Below are 16,592 nucleotides of genomic sequence, written 5' to 3' on the forward strand. Positions count from 1 at the left end.
GGGCCCCAGGACCCTACGTAAGAATTTCTACACCTGACTGGAAGCTTAACACAAGGCCATACAACACCCGACTTCCTCGAAACCCCCGAGGAACAGCAGTGACTGAATCACAGGTACAGCCACACTACCATGACTGAGAATAGCATTCTCTCATCATAATAATGGGGTTTCTTTTTTTTTTTTTTTAAGATTTTATTTATTTATTTGAGAGAGAGAGAATGAGAGAGAACACCTGAGAGGGGATAGGGTCAGAGGACGAAGCAGACTCCCTGCCGAGCAGGGAGCCTGATGCGGGACTTGATCCAGGGACTCCAGGATCATGACCTGAGCCGAAGGCAGTCGCTCAACCAACTGAGCCACCCAGGCGCCCGATAATGGGGTTTCTTTCTACTATTATCGGTAAATTCTCATAATTGCTTTCCTAGATGCCTTGTAAAACTTTTTACCTAGGGGGGGAGAGAGAGAGACTGACTCGTAAAACCTCCTAAGTTTAGGCAATTATTTGTGATGATCTTCTGTTTTCATTGCAAGCTACAACTTTCTAAAAATCCATATGGGTACAAATGTACCAAAATACAGTATTTGTTTTATTTCTAGTGATGAAACCATGAGAACAATATACTTCACAAGCTGAATGAATACCATTTCTTAGCCTAGGAGATTTTACGAGATCAGCTACTGCTGCACAGAAAACAGCCCCACGCCGTGGTGTCTGCTCCACCAACCCCCCACTCGGCGCCGCCAGCCCCCCTCCGCCCTTGCCACCCCCTCGTGGAAATCTGATGAATGAGTAAGCTTGGAAATGGTAGCTGCTGTATAAAATTCTCCTTTTACAATTACTTACAGAAATAAATGACATTTCTCCCCATCAAATAAAACAAAGACTCCAAATCATCTTCTGCCACTTTTTTGTGTCAAAACAGCTTTGCCATCATCCCCCCGCCCTTCCTGAGCCTAGCACGCGCTGTGGAGCGTGACACTCTGAGCACACGCGCTGTGTCCTGGTGTCAGTGGGAGAACACGCCTAGCAGCCATACGGAACATCTGAACAAGCACACACCAACACCTGCGAGGTAAGAGAGAAGGTGCTGCCAGCTCTATTTGCACGCACGTGGGTGTGTGTTCATGTGTGTGCATGTGTGTGTTCATGTGTGCATTGTGTCTATACATGTGAACGTGTGCAGGTGTGTGGTGTGCATTGTGCGTGTGCATCTGTGTGCATGTATGTGCATGTATGTGTTCATGTGTGCATTGTCTATACACGTGAATGTGTGCAGGTGTGTGTGCATGTGTTTTCATGTTTATACTGTGCATGTGTGTGTGCGCGTGTGTGCGTGTGCATGTGTAGAGGTGTGTGTGCATGTGCGTGTTTTCATGTGTGCACTGTGTGCATGTGTGTTCGTGTGTGCATGTGCATGTGAATGTGTGCATGTGTGTGCAGGTGTTCATGTGTGTGAACATGTGTAGGGGTGTGTGCATGTGTGTTCGGGTGTGTGCATGTGAACATGTGCAGGTGTGTGCGTGCATGCATTCGTGTGTGCCTGCATGTGAACTGTGTTGTGCATGTGTTTGTGTGTGTACGTGCAAACACGTGCAGGTGTGTGCATGCATGTGCGTGTGTGTCCATGTGTGCATGCATGTGTGAATGAATAAAAAAAATACATAGGCCTTATCGTTCCCAAAATGGGAACAAAACAATCAGATCCTGTTTAGATTTCACTTTTTTTAAAAAAAAAATTAAATCTTGTTAATATTTTTTGTCATAAAATGTGCCTTCTGGATGACAATGTGTCCCTAAAGATGTGCTGTCGTCTTAAGCAACATGAAATTCTGTGCATTCTAATGCAAGTGGACATAAGGCAATGTATATGGTCCCTGTTAGAATTTAATCTGACACCAACAATGTGTGCCCTGCTGCTTTACAATGTAAATATACACATATTGTCTGAAAAAATATTTTCATCTCAAATGTAATTATACAATGAGGCACAACATCTTATCTTTGGCAAATTAGATAAAAATTATATTTCTCAAATTGCAGCCCAACATTTTTAAAAACATCTTTGTTTCTTTCAAGAAAACAAGATTTGCTCTATTCAACAGTCATTTTAAGAATGGTGAGAAGTGACAGCTGTATTTGTTTTTTAATGGCTAAATGTAGAAAAGTTCCAAATTCCCTGGAGTCTTAATAACACTGGCTCTGAGCAATTAGGTTCCTACACCCCCAGCCTGCATCTTAATCTCCACCCCAATTACACACAACAGAAAAGTGTTCTCCTGAACCCTCCTGTTTTCTATTTCATTGGAGGTGAATGCTCCAGAACTCTGCCTCCTCGTGATCCTTGCTCCTCGGATGGATGAACAGAAAGAAGTGTGGTGCCTTGCCTGCCGGAAGAGCTGAAGCAAGAGAAGAAAGGCTTTCCCCAGAAATGGACTTGCTTTCTAAAAGTCAGTTTTACATTGTGCTTCAAAATCTAGCAGGTTACTCAAAATACCCATCCACACAAGGTAACAAGCTCCCATCATGTCTGTTCCTACCTGATAACAAAATATCCTGATATAAAGTGAAAGATGTGCCCTTTAGATAAAAGATGCTCCGCTTTTCCCCCGCCCCCCAATTTAAATATCTGGAATCATTCGGATATTGGCATTTCATATAACAGGCTAGCCGACTCAATGTTGCCAGGTTTACTCACTTGGATTTGAAGTAATAATGTCTAGATCGGAGGAAGGCAGTGATACTGGAAAAAACAGTGTGTGCATTCAGCATTCTAGTATAAAAACACATTGACTAACCCACGTTCACATAGCGGAATTGACAAGGACATCATGGGACATCCGGCATAACTGAACGTGTCTCTTGCTGGACGCCCCGATATTTTCTCTAGATGTCGAGTCATGTGTATAGAACATAGTGAAAAGGAATGAGTTTCCAATTTTTAAGAAAGGTGAAGTAGCACCTACTCAAATAAAATGGCTCTTCTTTGACAGCTAGGAAGGAAAGTGGCTTTTTAGGCAAAGAAAAAAAACATCCAAAAGCTGACCATTTATAATTACAGGGAAATGAGGAAAACGCAGGTTCTCCTCTGTCCCTTCACGCTTTCGAGACCGGGTTCTAGAAGCATCGCGAGACCACCCTTGGGCTTCGCCAGCCGAAGGCACCCCTTGCCGGCTGCCCACCGGAGAGGAGGAAAGAGCCCCGCCCCTCCTCGCCCCCTCGGCCCCGCAGAAGGGAGAGCGTGCGGTGAGGAGAGGTCTGCGCGGGGGGCCACGGTGCCCCGCGCCGGCGTGGCTGGGCTGCAGTTCTAATCTCGGAGAATTCCTTGCCCTTTCCCCTCTCTCCGATGAACTATACATGCATCTGTGCGGGCATTCTCGTTAGGGCTCCACCACCAAAGGCATGGAGGTGAATCAGTCCAGGCCCCTCCCCGCTCTGCCCTGTCAAGACGATTCCGTTGAGATGTTCATTTTCATCCCTGCTGGCAACATTAGAATGGAAGGTATTTAACCTGTTTCCATTACTTATACAAATTACCATTACCGGGCAGGACAGATGTTAGAATCACGCCCCGGAACTGACTTCCATACATTCTTTCCAGGAACTGTGAGGAGACAGAACACCGCTAGGTCATATTACCCAGGCTCAATACTGTTCTCTCGGTTACCAGATTCATTAACTTTGCACATCAGCATTCACTTGCTTTCTTCATGAGAATTCCCAGGCTAGGTGGGCTCATTCAATTTGGAGAAGGAAACCTTTGTCAGGGATGATGTTTTGATCAGGTGCGCTGAGAGTGGGGAAAGGCGCGGGCGAGGGGAGGAGGTGGGGAGAAGCAAGAGTGGGAAAAGGAAACAACCTTGTCGAAAATGCTACCTTTCCAACATGAATGATGAAGGAGAAGTCAGTTGGAGACGCAGGTGCTCAAAGATGGCTGTCACTTCACGTAGACACTGGCACAACTCACCTAGACAGGTGACACTTTGGTGGAGCAAAATCCTGCTGCATTACTGAGCACACCGGGGATGGGGTGCAGGCAGACTGCAGGCCCGGGATGCCTGGGGCACCCAGAGAAGTGAATCCAGCACGGAATGGATTTCACTCTTCATCTGCATCCTTAAGTGGAGCCGGAGATGCAGTCTCCTGGCTAAAACGACGGAAGAGGCGCTGGAGTCGCTGTCTAGGCGCAAGCCTAGCACATGTTGCACGTTGATTCTCCCTGAGATCCAAAATAGAGGCTGGACGGATGCTCCACGTAATTGGGCGGGGGGCTTCTTTGTGGGGGACTCAGGGCCCTTAAACTAGTTCCTACTTTCCTTTTCAGAAATTTCACAAACAGCAATTCCTAATCAGTCTAAGACATCTGCTCTCCGATCTCTTGCGAAGGCCGCATGTGGCGCCCTGCGTCTACCCAGTGCCCCGGCTGCAGGTAGGATTCTTGGAGAACATACAAGTTTCCATCGTTTCTAGGCAAAGGTCTAAAAATAAAAGATTTGTTCGTGGAGCAGAAAAGACAAAACAAATTCTATTCCAACCCTTCCCACCGGACAGCCTTTCTCACTAAGAGCAGCTAAAGGAAACTCAATTCCCGACTTCACAGTTTCCATGTTCCTCTCTTCCTCTCTGTCTCCATTGGTTCTGGGGAAGAGACCACTTGGAAAGAAATGCTGGGCATGTTAAAATTATTAAGCCAAGAAAAGGCAACGAAAATATTCAGAGGGAGAAGGAAAGCACATCGCATCTAAACTACCCTACAGGAGAGGATTCGAAAGTGGAAATTAGCAAAGCCAAGTCACGCATAGAAAAAAGGCTGCTGACCGCTAACGGTTCTCAAATCCCTACAAGGGAGCCTGAAAAGAAAAAGGTACCCACATACGAACACATTCTCTGTGGAAAGGGTGAGAGCCCGCCATGATCACCAGAAGCATTTTCTCCATGACAACACTGAAATCCGGTCCCAAACGGGAATAAAATATACTCTGAGATAATGATCCACCCAGATAGAGAGAACTTTTTTTGGCACACTAGAAATTTATTTCGGAGGATTAACCATACACTATTATTTTGAAAGACATAATTTGCTTGTTCTTGGGTACACATTTCATACCCATAGACTATCTGCTCAACCAGCAATATGAGTTGGATTGAAAGGCTCTTGACTAATAACAGGTAGTATTTACTGAACCATTTCTCTGGACCAGACACTATCTGAAGTGCCCTGCATTTATTACCTGAGTCAGGCTCTCCCCAGCGATAAGGGGAGTGCCCACGATTCCTATCCACTTCCGCGTGGGCACAAGGGGGCACGGGGGTACCCACGAGCGGCCCCAGAGCGTAGCAACAGCAGCTCATGCAGCAGGGTCTCCCCCGCAGTCTGTTTCCGAGCTCGGCTCCCGATGTTCACCTACACTACCGCACACGGAACCATTTCTATCAGGAACTGTAAGTAGCATGAGTGTAAAATGAATCCTGTCTTCAGAATATGCTGTTTATAAAATCAGATCTTTATCTACATGAAGGTCAGCGAGACTGGGCAGCTCTGCCGGAAAGTTGTGTTCATCTGGATCAGCCATGACAGGCTCCAGGGGAGAGCGTCTGCAGGGACTGCCGTCCACGGGAGGGCCGCAGGGCCCCACTGCAGTCCACGTCCAACCATGTGGACCCAGGCCGGTCACAGACGCAGGAAGTCGCTTGGTGTGATCAGGCGCTGGGGAGAGGGAAGGGGGTGAGTGTTCAGGGGGGGCAGAGGGCTTCAGTTTGGGAAGAGAGATGGATGGTGGGGACGGAGACAGAGGGCTTCAGTTTGGGAAGATGAAAACATTCTGGAGATGGACGGTGGGGACGGAGACAGAGGGCTTCAGTTTGGGAAGAGAGATGGACGGTGGGGACGGCTGCACAGCAGTATGGATGCCACTGAACAGAGTTAAAGTGGTAGATCTTCGTTGGGTGCAGTTTACCATTATAAAAAAAAGGGGGGTTCAAAAAAAAAGGATCGGTTTGCAGCCACGCCCACCCAGGCCCCATCTCCACCCACCCCAGGGCCTCCCGACCGGAGAACGGGCTCTGCGTTGCCACCTGCCAGCCCTCCGGGACCCTCCCAGCTGTGCACGGGTCATCACAGGCCTAGTGAGCTGTCCTCCTGCAGGGCCGGCTCTCCTTGAGCCTGTCACGGCATCCCAGCGGACCTTGGCTCCTGGCTGCTAGCGTGCAGCCTGGCCCAACACCTCTGCGCAATAGTGACCGGCTGGAGTGAGGAATTAAAGAAGGAGGAGACACTACGTGTCCGAAGCCAGTCGATGGAGATGGACACACCGCGGATGCTGCTTTGTTCATACACGTGGTACACATTTCCACGCGGCCCAACCTCCTGGGAAGGTGAACCTCGCTGCATGGGAGCAGAAGTAACTTCGTTTATCAATCTCTAGTATAAAACACCTTTAAAAAAACAAACCCCATACCTCCACTGTGTGTGGCAGTCGACACCGAGCCTCCCTTGCCTCACTCACACTCGCTCCAAAGTTCCGGCGGCCCTAACGGACTTGACTGTGCATGGGAACACCACACCAACAGGGACCACGGAGGAAAGTAAATGGGTGGAAGATGGAAAAAGCACCACTCCGAAATCCTGTCTCAGAAGATCCATCTTTCCTGAGTGGTGCCTCCCGTTAAATCAGTAACAGTATCTGTCAGAGATGTCCTGCTACGCCATTTGGCTGATGTCAAACCTAAATAAACCAGATCAGAAAACCAGCAAGTGGCAGGAGAAAGGCGAATGGGCGCGGAGCAGCCCCACCGTGACTCGCATGACTTGCTTGCTGATTTTTTTTTTTTGGGGGGGGGGGAGGCCTGGGGGGGAGGGCGGTTGTGACAATCACTGCAGTCATTTGCAGTACTAATGTCCAATTCAGCTTCCTTTCATTCTCCTGATTTAGGTGGTCAGAGTGGTTTCGTAGCCGACACGGGGAAGCTGTGCTGTTTAGCAGGCTGTTTAATGGGAAACTGGCAGTCTTATTTCTTTTCTAGATTTGGTTTGTCACTAGGTCTCCATTACATGCCACTCAGCTTTGATGTCTTTGGACAGGACTGATCAAAAGATGTCATTTGACCTACACAGCATGGCAGAAACTTGGAGAAGTCTCATAAAGCGACACTCTGGCTGTAAATAAAATGACATTATTATTTCCTCTCTCCTATCATGTAGAAAAGCCAATTATGGTAATGCACGGCATGTCAATGAAAATACAGCAATCTTTCTGGAGCACCGACTGCAGGCATCACCACTGTAGCTCTCCTTCCTGGGAAAATCTGCCCATTGGAAAACGGAGAGGAAGGAGGTGATAGATGTCTTAAAGACGGTTAATAAAACCCCGGACAGCCAAGAAAAGTGCAAGTCAGCAAAACAATTGCAAGTGCAAAATGCAAACTGTTAAGTTTCCAAATTATCTAATAATTTAATCTTCAGTGATTTATATTCCGGCCCTGAAATGGCCAGTATCGTGTCGTGCATTGCTCAGTGTTTGACTGACAGGAGAGGCGATTTATGGTGCTAATAAGCCCCTTCATCCCCACTGCTCCTTAAGGAAACCAGCTCGGGGGGGGGGGGGGGGGGTGGAGCTCTAACCTTGTCCCTGAGATTCATTGGGAAGTTACAGCCCTAAGGTGTAGCCCTGCTTGCCCTGTGTCTCTCAGAAGAGGGAGAATGTCATGCACGATATGGCGCTGTTATTGTTTTAGAATGCCCAATTTTATGCATTTCCACATGTGCAAAGTGTTCCCCATCTTTCTTCTCCTCGAGCCTGTGTCAGAATGGAATATGCATACAAAACCTCTCTCCCTCCTTTACGAAGTGAGTGCCCATTTGCAACATTTCTTTACCCAGCTTCATCTCCCTAATAAGGGGAGAGAGCATCCTTTAACCGGAGGCAACCACTCCCCAGCGCGTGCTCATGCGCTGTCAGAGGAAGCGCCTTGCTCCTTCCCTCCTTTCTCCTAGCCCGCCTGCACATTTTCCCCTCCTGCAGACACAGGAAGCCTCCCGCCTGCCTGGGCTGAAGGGCCAACACGGAAGCCGGGCCATTGTATGAGCCCCGGAAGCCTCCTCTGCCTCGTGGCCTCGCACCCCTGCCCCTCACTCCACGCGGATCCTGCACAGGAGCCCGGCCACGGAGTCCAGCTCAGCGCGGCAGCCTGGCCCCTACAGGGTGTGCGTGAAATGGAGCCTCCTTGCTTTCCCACCATCCGGTGTGTCCGAAAGGCAGCATGAACTTGTATTTCCTGTTGGTGTAGTTTATTCAGAACGGGAGATGGCAGCTTCAGATCAGCCCGTGCGGGGCTGTGGACACAGCTGCAATGTAAAAGAGGTGTCCCCCCTTCCCAGGGGGAAGACGTTTTAATATTTCCGTACTCGTGGCGTATATTCATTTTAAGAAAAAACAGAACCATGCAATTAGTGTCCACTGAAATCAAGGAAATAAAGCAATTTTCGGAGCCGCTACATCCATAACAAAAAATAAAAACTGTTTGGCTATTCAGAAAAATGTTTAAATGTTCTAATTTGTTGGGTTAAAAAAATTAATTATGACAAGTCATTTCTGAACACACATTGCAACCACATCTTTTTTTTCCCCAGCAATTTAATTTTGGTGCACAATACAGTGCAGATTAAATTTAGAAGCTTCATCAAATTTTAGTAACTTTAAATAATATTCTTTATGTCAACACTGCCAGGGGCTTCACCAGACCTGACATTTGGAAGGCTCCAGGGTGCACGGAGCAGACACACAGCAGTCCCTCCCACACTCGGGGCACAAGTCCTGCAGGTGATCGATAGGCGCCCACGACCATTCTTCTTGACTCAAGTGCCATCAATCGCAGTCCGCAGATAGGAGCCAAAAGAAAATCTAAACTGCACAATTTTAGTCCCACTTTTTGGCTTTCAAAGGACATCCTTATGTTTCGAGAGTATATAAGCCTGAGAGTCGTTTTTCCCATCATTCTGGCGTTCTTCTGGAGGACCGAGATAATTACTATTCCTTCCACAGACGACTTAGGTCTGTGTTCACTGAAACTCCAGGCAAGGTGGGTCTGCAACTCAGCAATGCACAGCCGCTTCCCTGTGACACAGTCCCTATGTTTAGCTCACAGGGACAGCGTGCAAAGGACGCTGAATTCTTACTGTTGTGTGGAGGCCCAGGTGCATATGATCTGCAAGTCAATTCGTGGCTTTTCAAGTCCTGAAGGCTCCTTCAGAGAGCTACCGCTTGGCATACACTGTTCTTACTTGGAAAGAGAATTCGAGAACAGATGAGTGACTTGATTTCCACAGTTAATTGAGGACAGGGTGAGGTTCTACCACAGGATTGCACGTTTGCGGTCTGTCCCACAGCTCCGAATGCACAGGCTGTACGTCAGACCCTTCATCCCCCAGCCACCCCTTCCGTGATGGACACTGACAATCCCACGTTGGGGGGGGTGGGGGGCAGTGCTCTGCCCTGTGAGTTCAGGAAACCATAAGGTACGGGCAGCACAGGGCTCTGTGCACCAATATCACCTGCTGTAATTAAAAGTTTCTCCAGATCTCATTTAACCTCAAGCCAAAAGACTCAAATCTTAAAAAACAAACAAACAAACAAACAAAAAACCACTTTTTAAAATGAAAAGTAATTCCTAATGCACTTAAGAAAAAACAATAAGCCATAGTTAGGCGCCCAACAAAGCATATTTTAGTAAATATAAGTACTTCACTGCCTTTTGGTTGGGAATTCATGGCTTTGTGTAGGGGGGAAATACTAAATTCATCATCAGACAAGAATTTCAAAGTATTTCTGCATCTCTAAGTTTTGATGGCGCTTCATCAAGAGAGAAAGAGGGGATGAACTGGGGCGGGGGAGGGAAGATTTATCCACTGGATATTTCATTCCCTACCCCAATATTAAATTTTATGTGGGGAATCTAGGAGTTTAAAAGCTTCACATTTTTGTGTAATAAAAAAGAAATACAATATCCTGTTGCTATGCCTAGTGACACTTTATGCAGGAAAGAAAACCATTCTCCTTAGCTATTCTTTGAAATACGACCTACCACGTCATTTAATTTTTGAAAACCGTAAGGTCATGTAACACACTTTCTCTGTCATTTGTAAGTACATTAACTCAGTGGCCATACGACAGTGAAATTATGATAATGGGCTGTGAAAATGGGTCAGGCAGGCACTGCATTTCATGCTGCCTTCAAACAACCATCAGAGCACAGCTCAAATCAAATATGACAGTAGAAAAGCACGGAGTTTACTTTTCTTAAAGTGTTTCTACTCACTCAAGTACACATGTAAGATGAGCCAAAGGGGTCCCACCTCAGTGGTGAGTGAACTGCAAGAAAGTTTCCCCACTGAGAGATACACTTCTCTGGCAAAACAATTCTGCCTGAAAATCACGGATGTCGCGGGAAGAGGGAGGTAGAGGTCAAAGCAGGCTTCTTTCCAAACCATTTCTCCACCATGGTCCAAGATCTGAACAAATGGGATCACATTCTGAAAACTGCTCCACGAAGTCAAAAAAAAAAAAAAAAAAAACTAAAACAGAAGCAATTTAATGTATTTGCTTAAACAAACAAACAGAAACCCTTTTCGTAACACTCCTTATATGCTCCACTCCCCTGAAAAAGTAAGGAAGAACAGGAACGAGATGTTGGTTTTGCTGGGCTGGTGCATCTCTGACTCAAGTGTAATTGAACAGAAGAGTTTGTAACTAAGAACGTCTGCCCCTCAATTTCAAAAAGCGGACTTGTGAGTACAGTTGAGGAATGAAAGTTTTTAAAAGATGCTAAAATATGCACGTCTTTGTGGCTTATCCGGAATGACTTCTGACGTCCAGCATCTCTGTGGGGCTTTGCCTTACAAGGCTGGCTGGTCCCACTGTCCTCAGCAGACCCTGCCCAGAGCACCTCCCAGGGCAGGTGGCCACCGTGATCTCCAAGGAACATCCTATCTGCTTACGTATCCCGGTGCAATTCCTTTTAAATAGCCCTTTCTCTTTCTTTCTTTCTCTCTGTACTAAGGAACAAAATAAAGTAATAATAATACTAATAATAAAATAGAATCTGTCAGTATAATAGTTCCTGGGAGAACTCTAAGCGAGAGGCTGATGAACACAGAGACACAGAAACACCATCCACATGCAAAAGTTAACTGAATGGCAGAGATAATTGCTAAGATAATTATTTTGATAGAAGCCAGTTGAAAGCTTCTGTAGCATGTTTTACTATTCCTGTTAAGGGTAAACTATCCATTTCAGATATATGCTATTCACAATGACATTTTATTTTCGATTTCTTTCTGGAAAATAATTGTAATGAAAACCAAGGACTTGAAGAGGAGAGCGAGCTAGATAAGTTTTGACACGTATTTCTATTTACTGTACCATAATCCTATCAATAAGTGATACTATGTATTCTCGTGATGCACTATCTCCAGAGTATAAAATAAAACTGTACTTTATAATAAGAGAAGAAACACAAAGGATAGTTGGGACCATCCTGTGGTCAGCATCAGGGCAAGCTCCTTGAAACTCTAGTAGAGTTGACTGACAATGGAATTTAATGTAGTATAACTACAGTAAGTAGCCTTGAGGAAAGATACAATTATAGCTGAAAAGCATCTTAGGTTCCCGACTGTTGCTGGCATCATGATATAAATCAACAATTGCTTCCTCCCTTTTCCTCTGCAGCCCCTCCCCTCCAAACTCAAAACACAGAATCCTCCAGAATCAAAAACTTGGTAAAAGGTCATTTTGTTTTCCTCCATGCCATAAAAATGGCATAGCTAGATCTGACACGCATATGCAAATCAGCTCAGAAAAACACTGATTCTCCTTCACACTGAATTACTGTATCTGTATGAATATTGATACAAACACAACTAACAACAACAAAAAAAATACAACCTCTATGGTTAGTTGCCAAGATGTGAACAAGAAACATAGACATATTGAATGCAGTTACTATTTCTTGGCCCCAGAACTCCAGCAAACCACGTCCACAACGGATAAATACCTATTTCAATTTATTTAATTGTATTAAGAGTTAGGAATGCTAACATTTGCTTGCAAGAAAAAGGACTTGTAAAATATACAACATGGTGTCAGAAGAATATATTGATTATTGATAACTTATTTATATGGGCATTTAACACAAAACAGAAGTGTGTATCTAAGAGGTCAAGAAAGAACAACACGGGTTGAGGGTGAAAAAGGCAGTAACACGAATGGAAATGCAGGTAGGTCCCACCCTTACAGCACCTTCTAGTCCTTGGAAAGGCATCTTAAGTCAAAGTGATAGAAGATGAGTCTGACTGTGACACAGAAGTAGTGTTAGTTTGATAGATTACATTGCTGACAAATGATTGCATGTTCTTTATTTTTTTAAAGATATGACTGCCAGTCACATATTTACTCAAATATTTAATGAACTTGCGTATTGAGTAGAATGGAGCTTCCTCTCATCTTATTTCTATCACCGTTATCACTGGGAAACCTTGACCAATATCCAGAAACTACCCTGAGTCTCCATCTCCTAATCTATGAAAAAGGCGGGGGTATAACAGATGATCCTTAAAACCCATTCCAGCCTGAAAATGTTCTTCAAGTCTTTTGAGGGCCAGAAGAAGCAACACGCAGGGCAGACACAATGAGTAAGAACACAGTGATCAAGACAGTGTGAAAGAGTGACGTGCTGAACCAGTCGAGGGAAGGGTGCTGGCCACACCGTGAAGGAAGAGCTTCTGCTTCTCCGAAGGAGGAGGGGGTGGTAGGAGGGCTTCTCAAAGAGAAAACACTGCGCTGCCCTAAGCACTCAGAAAGGATTTCCAAAGGCAGCGAAGGGTAGGAAAGACGACGAGAGGGAGCAGCGTAAGCAGAGGCATGGCTGTCGTGGAGCGTGTGGCCCTTGGGAACAGACAAAGGGCCTTGCTTCCACCAGCATATCAAGACTGCATTTGCTTTCCTTCCAACAGGGTCAATCTTGGGGTCAAGAGATATGTCTAATCCAGTGTACTGCTCTCTCAGGTTCAACAGGACAGAGCAGATGGCCCTAGCCAAGAGGCAATCTGACAATTTATATGTATATCCTAAGCCTGCAAAAGTTCCTACACCGTATCCTATAGGCCATAGCTTGTGGAACACCTGTAACAGTGCTTAGCTCATAGGAGGCACTCAATAAAGATTTACTGAATGGATAAGAGAAAAGCATATTACTGTCTTTAGTCTGACTCAATATCGTGCCGTTGACGTCATCATCTTTGCCTTTTTGTTTGTTTGTTTTTAACAGTACAACAAAAGGAGAATGTATACGGTAACCAGAATCTCCTGGTAAACTTCCAGGGACCACACAAATGCTTTCTGAGAAATCAGGGAGTTTTGTTAGTTCAGTGCAAGTTCTCTCTAAAACACAAAAGCCTTAGAGACCCAGTGTTGCGTCTCGTGACTGGATTGGAGGCCACCATCTCCTCGGGACCAGAGCTTCACCCTGCACCCTGAAGCAATGCAAGGCACAGCTCTTCCCTCCTGTGGAGGACGCAAACTCAAGGGTTTCGTTCAAATGATGGCCAAATCCCATGTGAGCTGTAGCCATTCATTTGCTTGTTTATTACACATCATTGTTAAGCTGATCTGTAAAATCACCCTGTATGGAAACTAACATGTTCCCCCACATCAAAACTATTTGACTTCAAATCCTCCAAAAGTGTGGCTTTTCGTCTCAGCCAACGATCCCCCTGCACTGAAACGCTGCAGCTGTGAGAAGTGCATGATGACTTCTCCTTACCAGTCACAGTTAAGAAGTGAATACATTATGTAACTATGAAATGAGAAATTATGTTTTCAACAAGGTAGAAAGAACCAGACATCTTGAAAAAAGCCACAACAGGACTCCCAGCTTCCTGGGGGGTGGGAAGGTGCATGTCAGCTGGGGGAGCCCCCCTGCCGGAGGCACTTTCGGCAGGCTCTCCGGGGCCCCCTGGGAGTACTAAGGTGTCTTCACCTCCGATGTCTGCCTGTGGTTGAGTTTATGGTAATGGGTGCGTGGGTCAAGCCATGTATTAAAGACGCCGATGTGAGCTGACAAGTGGTCCAACGTTCTGTACAGAACATCTTTCTGTAGAGATGACTGCTGTCCTTCAAAGGAATCACCCAGGAGGCCATAAATTTGTTCCAATGATGCTGCCATCAATCAAAGTGTTTTTGGAACTTCTCTTTTGGCAGAATCAGTCAGTTCATCTCCTACGAGACAGAGTTTCCTCCTTACAGTCGTGGAATCCGCTGCCCTTTCCTCTCTTCTGTCTTCCCACCTTTCTACTCGGCCCCCGCAGCAAGCATCGGGCCAATACACAGGCTCTTCTTGTCCAAGCACGTTCCAGAATCATCCTCCCCTGCCTCCCTGAGATCAGCTGAGGCTGAGGAGATGTGAGCAGGAGCGATACTATGCCATTTCCAGGGAGCCTTCAGAACTGGTGTGAGTGCCATCCAACACAACTGCCACGGTGACCAGCAACGGTCTAGGTGGTGGCAGCACATCAGCCGAGGGCCCGACTGGGGTCAACGTGCCGCCTGCGCAGAGACAGGCGCGGAGCCTGTGTGGGAAAGCCAGCTCAGTTACCTGAGCCACAGGGTGTGTGGGTTGTGGTTACTGCACACCCGTCCTGTCCGACACGGTCCCCTACCTCCTTCACACCCCACATGCTCGAGCTGGGGTGCAACAGTCATCACCTTAGCAACTCGGCAGGCTAAGGACCTCCAGGAAGGAGTCTTTCGAGGAGAGCTGGAAAATGAGGTCAGAGAGAGAGAGGGAACTGCAGACCCAGACCGAGACTGGCAGCCAGGAGACAGAAGTATGCTTTCAACTGACCGGGTGATTTTAATCCGTTATGTTTGACATCGGAGGTACTACAGAGATAGTAAGTATAAAACTCTGAGATTACCTGAAGCCGATCAGCCCGTGGGTCCCTTCAAACTTGGGAGATGAAGGTTTCCCTGGGCACGGGCATGTATTATGGCTGTGCATCTGTGGCTGGCAGCTGGGCATTCAGTGAACGCGTACTGTTTCGGGCCAAGGCCAAAGGATGGCGCCACAGAGGAAAACTGCTCAGCATCCATGGAAGCTCACAGGGAAAGCATGGGTGCTATCAACCCCCACCCCCCTCTTTCCTCTGCAAACCCTGATCATGGGTGAATCAGCAGCTGGCTTATGCCTCTCCATCTCAGGACAGATGATGGGAACCCTAGGTGTCGTAGTGAGGCATGAAAAAATGACAGGAAGAGATGACTCTGTCCACAAACATGGACAGGAGATTCTGCCCACACTCTTTTGCATATTCTAATGCCGTTGACTGAGCTGCAGCGATTTGGCAGCAGGTTACTCACTGCAGAGACGCACAATGGCAAGGCAGCCTCGGTCTTCACAGAACTGAAAAGTAGGATGTGAGAAGGACACCTTCGACTCGTTTCCATGCCCAACGTAATGCTGGAAGCCTTCTCCCAGAGCTGCAGACCCAGTGCTAGGGAAAAGGCAAGGGCAGAAGACATCCTTACCTTGTCCAAGGAGATATGAACGAATGTTTATTGTTGAAGCAAATTCATACCCTCGTGAGCAACGCCAAGGACATATGAGAAGCAGCAGGCTAAGAAGCTGGGGTGGGACACAGAAGGACCCCCCGAGGCCCGTGCTCATGTATGCATGCACCCATGCACCCCTCCACACACAGGACTCTGCTGGGATGAACAAACACAGAGCTGGTCGGAGTGGCACGAGCATCCTAAGAGGCTCACATGGAGCCTGGGACATCGTGCACCCGGTAAGTGGGTGTTGATGACACCTTTGTGGAAAGCAATTTGATGATGAAAATGACACAAACTCCTTGACCCCGCAAGGCACCTACTGGAGAGCACGTCCTTTGAAATACAGAAATATCCAGCAGCACGGTTTGGGGTGGTCCACAACCAGAAGCAACCTGAACATCCACCAATAAGCCAAAAACTGAACGAATGTGGGACAGCCACAGCTCGAAAAGTATACAGCCTAAAAATAGACTAAGACGTCTCTCTGAGTGATGATCATGACGCATTTTTAAGTGAAAAAATCAGACCGCATGAATGGATTCTACTTTTTAGAGAATAAAGATAACCCTACATGCAGTACATATGTTTTCACACATAGGTATGAGTAGAGAGGAAAGTGAGGAAAACAGAACCAGGCTGTTTTCATGGATTACCTTTGTGGGAGGGGAGATGGAAAGGGAGAGAAGGGGAAAAGATTAATAACTTTCTTTAGCTATTTTTATTATAAATGCTAATTATTTTATATACCTTTACTCTATTACTTAAAATAAGCATGTATTGCTTTAAAATTTAAAAAATAACGTAAGAACATGTGAATAAGCAGTAGCTGACATTAACATCATCACTGTCACCATCATTACCATCACCATCATTATCACCATCATCATCACCATCATCATCATCTTCACCCATCACCATCATCATCACCATCGCCACCATCACCACCACCATCATCACCTTCATCACTATCATCACCACCACCATCATCA

The sequence above is a fragment of the Neomonachus schauinslandi genome, chromosome 14, assembly GCF_002201575.2.
Source record: "Neomonachus schauinslandi chromosome 14, ASM220157v2, whole genome shotgun sequence".
In the NCBI taxonomy this organism is placed as follows: domain Eukaryota; kingdom Metazoa; phylum Chordata; class Mammalia; order Carnivora; family Phocidae; genus Neomonachus; species Neomonachus schauinslandi.